We start from the raw sequence: 9878 nt of genomic DNA on the forward strand, positions 1-9878 counted from the left end.
GTAAAATCACAGCCACTAAACATGTTGCTATGTGTCAACAGAGCTGCTGAAACTGGCCTGATACGTCCTAGCCCGGAACAATTGTCCAGGTAAACATACCAGCTCAGCTTAAATTTTCCTTAAGACAGCCCCACATTCCAACTATATTAATTTACTCTATAAAGGAGGATTAATAAATCTAAACAAAATTTTGTGCTATTTTTACTAGGCAGTTTCTGACATCTAAATGAGACTGAGAATGCTTTATTTATGTTTAGAGTACAGTGAATGGAGAAATGAGCTTAACTGCCCTGATAGATCATCTGGAGAGCTGACATGCTTCGCATGAGCCAGTGATTTATTCCCATAAATAAACAAAGCACATTAGAGCAGGACACAGTAACAATGAGCACTTGAAAACACAAGACCTTTGGATCTAGCCCAGGGGCCAGGAAAGATTTTCATTTAGCAATACTCTCATGAAGGAAAGTTAAGAATACAAAGAGGAAGTAATTACAAAAGTCTTGATGACTGGGAGGCAAAAATACATTTTTGGAGGTGTAGTTCCATCCATACTGGAAAATTTATAAACTTCTGCTAATAAAGAGAACCACAGTGCCCTCTAATAGTGAAAAAGCACCAAAGCTGCTGGTGAAAAGGAACATCACACCTTTGATGTCTGATTAGAGATGTGCTGTGCAAAACAAATATCTTTGCAGTAATATATTCTCATTCCTAGTCTTTTTTGAGCCTGTTAAATCTCTTTCCTCTGTTCACACAGATCTGACCTCTCCGTAGAGATATTCCTTCCCCTGTAAAGTAATTATTCTGTTTGCAGGGGAGGTAGAGAGAATATGAAACTGAACAGAAAGTGATAACTTCTTTGCACAGAAAGTGACAACTTCTTTGCACAGAAAGTGACAATTTCATCCAGCCACTCAAAATAAATATTTTTAAAAAAACTAAACACCAATAGGGTTTTCTGAAACCAGAAACAGACGGGAAGGAGGGAATGAATTTCAAGGTGAAACATCCATGCCATGCTTTTTATTTATTGGTGTTTGCATATCTGCCATTTCTCTGTATTTTTCTCAAAAGGCATGGCTCCTACACTTGTGCTAAAAAAATAGTAGTACATGACAGGTAGAAGAATGGAATCCCAGCTCTGCTGCGTGCAGCACAGCATGCAATACTAATATACCAATACAAAAGATAGCTAGGGTTATGCTGTCCATGTAGTTTTTAATACTCTTTTCCATATATATAATTTTTTGCTTTTTCTGTTCAAAGCACTATATTTTCTACAAATACATTATGTCTATAGTCTCATAGTGAAGATTCCTGAGCAGTAGAACAGTAGGAGATTTTAGGGAAAATCTCATTACCTTGGAAAATAACTTTTTTCCAAAACCTTTGGATAATTAAATACACCTATCAACCAAGGACATTCTTCAAAAAATCAGTGCTCTCATTATTTTAGGCATACACTTACCACTGCATTACAATCTGCTCTGCACTAGCATTGCAGTAGAAAGGATTCCTAGAATTTGACATTTAAAGTGGAATCTTACTCTACAATTAAATTATTATTCTTTCTCCAACAAGGACAGAAAAAAATAAAAATAAACTTAACCTGGGGGGCAGCAGTGGTACGGGACATTAGCGTTTCACTGACCAAAGTCTGAATACTTCTCTAGACAGGCACCCTATTTAGGGATGTTTGCTCATTACCTCAGACACACACACTGCATTCCCTGGTGTCACGTGCCCAATTCCAGAAGCCATTAGAAAGTCATGAGGTAAAAAGCGCGTGAGTGTGACTGCATGACCCCCCCCCCAAGCTGGTAGGACACCTTCATGTCTCTGTAGCCCTGTCTTCATAACATCCCTGACCAGTCTCTTCGGCCTCTCTTCATGGGCCTGGGAACAACAGCGTCCTGGTCACCTACAACTTTTGCCAGACAAAGCATTCACAAGGAGGGTCAGAGAAGGGCCAGCTGGCTACTAGCACTGAGCCAGCTTTCCTCGCAGCTCTTTGGGATACACAGCTTTGTTCAGCTCTGCCAGGCTTTTCAAGCAATATGTGAATATAAGGATGCGCTCCTGGTGCATCCCCAGAGCAGCCACTGTAAGAGGAGCTAACACATAACTAGACAGGCACAGGAATCAAGGCCCTAATCTGCTCAAGAAAGGTAATTTCAAACTCTTCAGCCAACAAGGCTTGTTTTTTCCGTTTTTTCTGCTGCAAGCAGGACCAAGGTAACAATGCTGCATAGCTCCCCTAATACCCTGCAACATATTTCACCCATCAACCTTTGGGCATTCATTTTGCTACAGGTAATAATGAGCAAAGAGTTATATGGACTATAAAAAGCAACAAGTGTTATCTGTGGTGGAACACAGGGATTTGCATGGAATAACAGTATTTTCTTATTATATCTAAATGTTCTCAAAAATGTGCTGCCTTATCTTTTCCCAGTGATCACAAATATTTTGCACTGTCCAAGTGTACCTCTTACTAGTTAAGCTTGCATTCCAAGATCAGAAAGTTCTTTATATAATATAAAGTGAAATTTTGTTACTGAAAAAGCACAGAAAAAGTGCCAGAAAACTATCTTAGTGTTCAAGCAGTGAGTGTTCATGCTTCTCAGATAAGTTATCCTTTATAAACTTGAAAACTTTGTTCTCCCAGCATTTTAAATAATGTTTAACTACTTAAATCCCATATCAGTGCTCTTAGCAGCCATAATGGAAAAAAACTTCAAACCCACCAAAACCAAAAAATCAAATAACAATAACACCCAACCAAAGAAAGCTAATCCACTGAAGTTTTATTGTTGTTCATTTCTGTTGTATATGTTTCTGAAACTTTTTCAACCCTGGAGAAAATTTAGCAAATAGGTAAAGTAAGACATTCTATAGCTAATATTTCAGTTTATATTGTTATTAATGTGATGGCACTGACTATGTCAGTATTTGGTTTACTTGAAAATACTGCAGCTATTTAATTTTCTGCTAGACATGCCATATGGAATCCTTAGAAATGTGCTTGTTTTTTTTTCCTTATTTCTAACAAATGGGACAGAAATGGAGGGGAGAAGTTCTGTGCTTACAAATCCATTTTCATTGTAAGTTGAAAGATTGGTTATGATTTATAAACAGCTCTAATAAAGCTCTCCAAACTCAAGATCTAGCTACATAAAAAAAGACTACTTGTTTGAGTCTCTCTGAATTACTGCTCTTAGAACAAGGCCACCTGGGATTAATGAACAGCTGATTTAATTTTTAATCAGCATTTAAAATCCTTTAAGTGGAGCTCATTTTCATTGGTTTAAATAAAGAACACCTCAAAAAGTGAAAGGTCATTAAACCTCTGGAAGTACATTCATGCCAAGACTTCAGCTAAACTTAGGTCCTTTTACCAGAGTGCCAAGGGATTTATTAAATATAATGTGAACAATTGCTCATTTCTGTAGTCTAACAGCCTCATAAAGGGATCTATTGTCTCATCAATGCCTTACACAAGAAACTCCTCTATTTTGAACTTGTTTGTACAGTCTGAAAGCATCTATGTATAGATCCCAGTGCACAAGGTATGCAGAGCTTAGTTTCAGTGAGATATAGGAAGACTCTGGACATCACAGGATTAGGTATGATGAGTAGCATAGCTGTAATAAGGATTTAGCTGCTTGGTAAGAAGGAATATTTTACACCTTAATGCTTTGGTATGAGACTTGGCCATTTTTAAATCTGCAGTCAGGTTCAGCAGTTGTGAGATACTTGTACACACTTGGTTGTGTATCTTTTTTACCCTGACCGTTCAACCCAGGCTACAAGGGTGGCCTTCCACAGTACAGTTGTTTTCCCTGACTACAGAGCAGATTTCTGTCATGAGCATGACTTGAATACCTTTCAAGTTTTTTATAAAGCATTGTCAAGCATAAATAAATACAGAGGTAATGAAGGATTGGAAAGTCTGTTCAGTAAATAGGGCTACCCTGAAAAGCATGAGGCTCAATTCCACCATTTCATTCTTAGGTTTGTTCCGTTTTCAGAGCAGTCAAGGGGTTATTTTTTTTTTTATGAGCCTGTAAGCATCTAATAGAACATTACCTATTACTTCCAGCTGGAACCTTCAGCTCCTGCAATGCTCATTTTTCACAAACAATCAGCAAAATGAATGAGATTGCAGTCACATTTAGAATTGTTCAGGATATTGAACGTCATAGCCAGAAAAAGCTACCACATTCACGCTAACTGCACAATACTGTTCCTTTTTGGGAAATTCATGCTGCGTAGAAGACCATAGAGCCAGTAAAAAGTCACACTACCGTATCTCTTACCAGCCCTAAAGTCTAGGTGAGGAATACCAAAAAATAGCCACAGGCCCTGGCAAAATAGCCCTGAGAGGGAGAGAGAGAGGGGGGTTGGGCTTTACAGAGACTTTCCAATATCCTCAAAATTGTGTACCAAGTCAGAATCAAGAAAAATATTCCTAATCCCCTCTCCAACTGAAAGAAAAATAGTTTCAAACTCAAAAGCTCCCACTTCAGGGAAGATTTAAAATAGCACATCTACCTCCTGAAGAGGTCGGGATTAATCTGAATGTACTGGATTTTAGTGTCCCTGGCAATTTCTCTGGCTAAAGTCTTGGTTCTTATCTTGACAATTGTTTTTGTTGATGTGTATAATGGACTAGGAATCCCACAGGGAGAGGGCAAGTCTCCAAGAGTAAACTCACTTCAGAGTAAGCTCAGGGCTCTCAGTATGCCTCAATGTTATGTTGTACTCATCCATTATACCTTTGACTCCTTTTGAGTTCAACTGCCTTATGATTTGTATCAAAAAGCTGAATTTGACCCCTCCATCCATAAGCTGTATACAAATCAGCATGAATTTCAGATTTGGGATAGTGGATTTTACACTATATGTATGTGTAAAATAGTCTGACTGAAATCCTACATTATAGAAATGGAACAATCCCTGTGTCTAGGTTTTCCTGTTGGAAATGTTAACCTCTCCCACCCCAATCTGTTGGATGTCTTAACTTTCTCTTCATGCAGAAGGCAGATCTCATGAAAATTAATTCCCCATAATCACTAAGGATTTCAGGTTGTAGATTTGCTAAATGAATTCACACTTTATAACTCAGGTTTTCCCTTTAAAGCAGCTTTATAGTGTTCCTTCTTTAAAAATAGATAAGCCTAGTGAGGCTTAAATGTTTTTAAGTACAGGAAAAAGTCACAGGGGCTGCATGCCTGTGTGTGTGCCTCACACACTGGTAGACTGATGCTTTGAGAGATGTTAGAAAAGTTGCTAGCTCTCCTGAAGGGATCAATCCACTTTCAATTATTATTATTATTGATACTGTTTTTTTCCTAAAATGCAGAAATAGTAATAACTCTATATTTACATTTTCTTAGGTAGCTGTGTCTGTCAATCCTACCAATATCCAGGATAAAACATGGGGAACAATAGAGAAGAAGTGGCAGTTTCACTGTCTAATACCAGAACTGCTATTCTAAAAGAGATTCTAATGCTCTTCTTCCTTATGTGCTGGCTTTTATCTTTTTTGGGAATAATATACCATATATTTCCATCCAACAAATCACAGTAAAATTAATAAGTGTATAATATGTAGGAATTAATACAAGACTTTGATTTTTTTCAGGACATACTCAGGAACTGCCATGGCAGAAAGATAATACACAGTTGACTGCTTCCAAATAGGGGGAAAAACCCTCCCAGAATTAAAGAACTTCTGTTTTAAATTAAAACAAGGGCTAGGTTTCCAAGGGCATGTGATCATTAATTTATAAAGGTCATGGTTTGCTTATCAGGTGACATTAATGGAATCACTGACCTGTATCAAAAGTTGTGGAAAGAACAAACTCAGGTTCTTTGAAACAAACAGATTGGTTCCATGCCTTGACTGCAGAGACTACTCTAGCTTGTTTTCAGCTGAGAAGGGTCCATACACAAAATTCTTGGGGACATTTCCACAAATCTTTGGCCACAAATGGTGTTTCAATCACTGCAAATCTGGACAAAAAACCCCGAAACAACCAAAACCAACCAACCAAAAAAGCCAGCAAAAAACCCCTTTAAATGCCCTTGATAGTACAAGCCTTTTGATAGTACAAATAACAAAACCTGTCCATTCTTGAATAGGAAGACCATACATAAACATTTTCTAGCTCTAAAATGATGTTTGCTTGGAACTCAGGAATGATCAATGCTTCTACCACCATCTGCCACTTTTGTATAGAAGCTGTACCATATTTCTCCAGAGAACAAACCTGGTTAAATGTTAGTTATTCCTAATGGGTCTTCTTGCATTACTACCAAGGAAGACTCTCTAAGGTATCTAAAATTGTTAAATACAAGGTCCACTCAGAAAAAGTAGAAAACATTTTGTCTAGATCAAATAAAGGCGACAATTTCTGGATGGAAGGTTAAGAATGACAGGTCCTATTTTTAAAATGTACTGTTCTTTTAATCAGCACCCAGCACTTCGGTTGCTACTAAATGCTGCAAATCCAGCCTTGCACTTCACCCAGATTATCAGGAAATGTACAAAAACTCCACTCATGCCTAGAACAAAATACAAACTGTAAGATCTGCAATCGCTTTTATGCAAAAACTTCCATGTGCTAACAGGCACATGGACTACTTAGACTAGTTATTCAAATAATAGCTATTATATCAGCATGGAACATAGGCAATTATTTTTCCAGGAGACATTTTTTGTTAGTTAGATTAATTTTAAACTGATTGTAAGAAGCATAACAGATAAAATCTTCTGTAAAAATACACCAAATTGAAGTCTATGAAGTAAAAAAAAATCTATCCAATGCTGTTGATTATTTGTCTAAATTATTCCCTTTTAAGTAACACCTTTTATTCTGTTTACTCTTGAATGGACAGACTAGTGAACTGGAAAAATGCTACTTTAAAGTCTGCAGGATTCATTTGTTAAAACTGACTTTTGATATGATTGCAATTTCTATTTTTATACATTAAGAACAGCTTCAGAAACTGGAACCATGAGGTTCACTCTAATTTATAAATTTTACATAATTTCCAATGTATTCATTGGAGGATATGCAATCTTTCAAAAGTCATCCTTCAACTATAAACTTTTGGATAAAGAGTCCAGTCAAATATTTTTTAAAAATTTGTTCACCTCTGTGAAGAATCAAATGAGAAGTATTATAGAAAGTATCATTCACAGTAAAATCAATGAGATATACCTGCTTAATGCCTGTAAGGTCCATTTATTTCATAGGCCTTCAAGCAAAATCAAACCCTTTCCAACTCTGTAACTCAGAAATTTATGGCTTTTTCTAGATCTTTGGATACAAGATGAGGTGATATACAGAAATCTCTGCTGAAAATAATTTCAAAGTGGATAATGTTCATTTATAAATATCTGTCAGGTACTTCAAAATATCTTCAGTGTTTTTATTCTATTGGTTAACATTACATTTCTATTACTATCTTATCTCAATTAGAGAGTTGTTAAATATTAACATTGAAACTGTCTTGGAAAACAAGTCTGACTTCATAAATGTTGTGTAAGGATAACTAATCATAAAATATCTCCATTACTTGGTTTACAAACCTTTTAAACAAAAGCCTAAATGCAATCCAAGTTAAGTGCTCTTATTACTTCAGGAACAGGAACCAGGTGGCCTTTCATATGTGAAATTAAATATTAATGCATTTATTTCAATTACTGGTCAAGATCTAATACTGTCTTGTCAGTCATAAGAAGTACCAAAATTTTCTGCCTCTCTGAACCATAAATGCCATATATATCTTTATACACAACTTTAGAGAAAGCCTTAGCATGAACAGAAAATATCTTAACACAAACATAATAAACATGCAGGATTTTCTCATTGGTGAGAATTTAAAGGGGGAAATTATTTATTCCTGCAATAAATCAGAAGCAAAATTTCATAACTCTTGATCCTCATCTGTTTTATGGACAGGTAGTAGAGGGATTTCCTGTGAGTTTCACAGTGCAACCTTTTCAAACAGCGAGCTTCCAATATGCCTGAATCAGAAACAAGAGCATCAATGGAGAACATGAAGGACTCAGGTGAGAGATAAAACCAAGTAACAAGTGGTGATGATGTGAAAATAAATTTTCCATGGCTTTGCTGACTCTTGTAAATATCACTACTTAAGGAGGCTTAATAGGCAATACTTTTGCTTTTTGTGAAACAGACTTGGATAGTAGCTCTTAAATGCAGGAAGTTTTACAGCTGCCAAGCAACATTACCTGATATTTTATTATTATATAAGATACCACCCCTGACATGACAACCTGATATGAATGGCATGTCACATTACTCTGAGGTAATCTTAAAGCATGTCTCACTCCATTTTGGTAGCAGATACAAAAGTAGGTGACAATGAAATCAGGGATAAACTGGGGATGTGCTAACACTGTTGGTTTCTTTCCAGGGTTAGGATTTATATTTCTACATGAATTTCTGTAGCCAAAAGAAAATAAGGACTCTCCAGTACTGAATGAGTTTTGTGGTTCTCTTTCAATTTCTAGGAGAGAAGAGTCATCATGGATATGCAGATAGAGAGTTAATGATTATGAAATTTCCTTGAACAATTTCACTGGAGCAGATAAGTGCCACAGAAAAACAGGATGCGGAAATTAGATTAGAAACTGAATAAAATGCAAAAAAACCCTTGTTTGTAGAAGCTACACAAAACTGGTTGCTGCAAGGAGTTCTGATTAATGATTAACTATTATTTCAAAAACAGCACTATAATAAAGTGCAACAGCTTCAAACTGAGAATAATTTTAAAAAGAAATCAAAGGTCCTCTTGTGGCTTCTACAGAAACTTGCTGGATTTGAACTAAAAATAAATGACTTGACTTTTCTTCTCTGCCATTAAAGCCTGAATGATAATGCTTTGACATTTTTAAAGGCTCAAGACTATGTTTGCCAATCAGACTGTAAGAAGACATGAGTTCAAGTTACTAAGAAAATTATTTGGCTTTCCAAAACTCCCTTTCTCTGACTGCCATGTATCCATTGCTGTGAAATATATCCTTAGTTTGTGCCACAACACCCAAGGACTTACACTAGCCACCTTTATATCAGGAGCCCCCCTAGGAATAAGAGAGCTGGAAAATATCCCTGAAAACATCCCCTTATTTTAGAGAATTAATATCAAGGAGTAAAACCATGGGGATGTGCAGAACCAGTGTAAATGGAAATGCTGCACTATCACAACCTAATCATGACAGACAGCAATCTGCACACAGCTGGCATAGCATGTGACACCTGTGGGTGGAAACAGGAAAGAGAGCTGCTGGAATTTCTCAGTCCTCCTATTGAACTTGTAAGATACATTAGGAATTTCAGAAAAAAAATCTGAAAATTAGCAAAACAGACTCATGAAGTGGAATCAACCAGGCAAATGCACACAATTCCTCTCAAAACATCCATGACTTGCAAATTTCCAATGAATCCAATACAGACTTCCTAAAAATCCTTTCTAGGACCACAACAATCGGCTAGGGATATCAAAGAATTCTGGCTCCAGGACAGCCATGGAGGTCAGGCTTCCAAGTTGGCTGTCACAAGTTTGACAGCTGTGAGGATGATCTTCTGATCATGATGAGGAGTGTCAGCACTTTTACAGCCCTTGCCCCTCAGCACAACTTTGAAGTGTGTAGCCTGGAGTCTTTCAACACCCTTTAAATGCACTAGTCAGAACTGGAGAGGTCATAGTTTGCAAAAGTTTCCAAAATTCAAAGACAAATCTCTCAATCACACTGTATTGAGGACAATAACCAGTTGCAGAATAATCTTATTTATGACATCTTCCAATATGTGTGTTTCTTGTGCATTTTTTCCCAAGAG

The 9878-nt window shown here is 36.8% G+C and overlaps 1 long non-coding RNA gene across 1 annotated transcript; it reads left to right on the plus strand.

Moving 5' to 3' along the window:
- Nucleotides 1–2008: 2008 nt before the first annotated feature.
- On the plus strand, nucleotides 2009–9216 carry LOC107206661. The gene is made up of 3 exons (XR_001522493.2): nucleotides 2009–2171; nucleotides 7977–8086; nucleotides 8552–9216. It is a non-coding gene; the product is annotated as an uncharacterized LOC107206661 (long non-coding RNA).
- The last annotated feature ends 662 nt before the right edge of the window (nucleotides 9217–9878 follow it).

Source organism: Parus major, chromosome 6 (genome assembly GCF_001522545.3).
Source record: "Parus major isolate Abel chromosome 6, Parus_major1.1, whole genome shotgun sequence".
NCBI classification, from domain to species: domain Eukaryota; kingdom Metazoa; phylum Chordata; class Aves; order Passeriformes; family Paridae; genus Parus; species Parus major.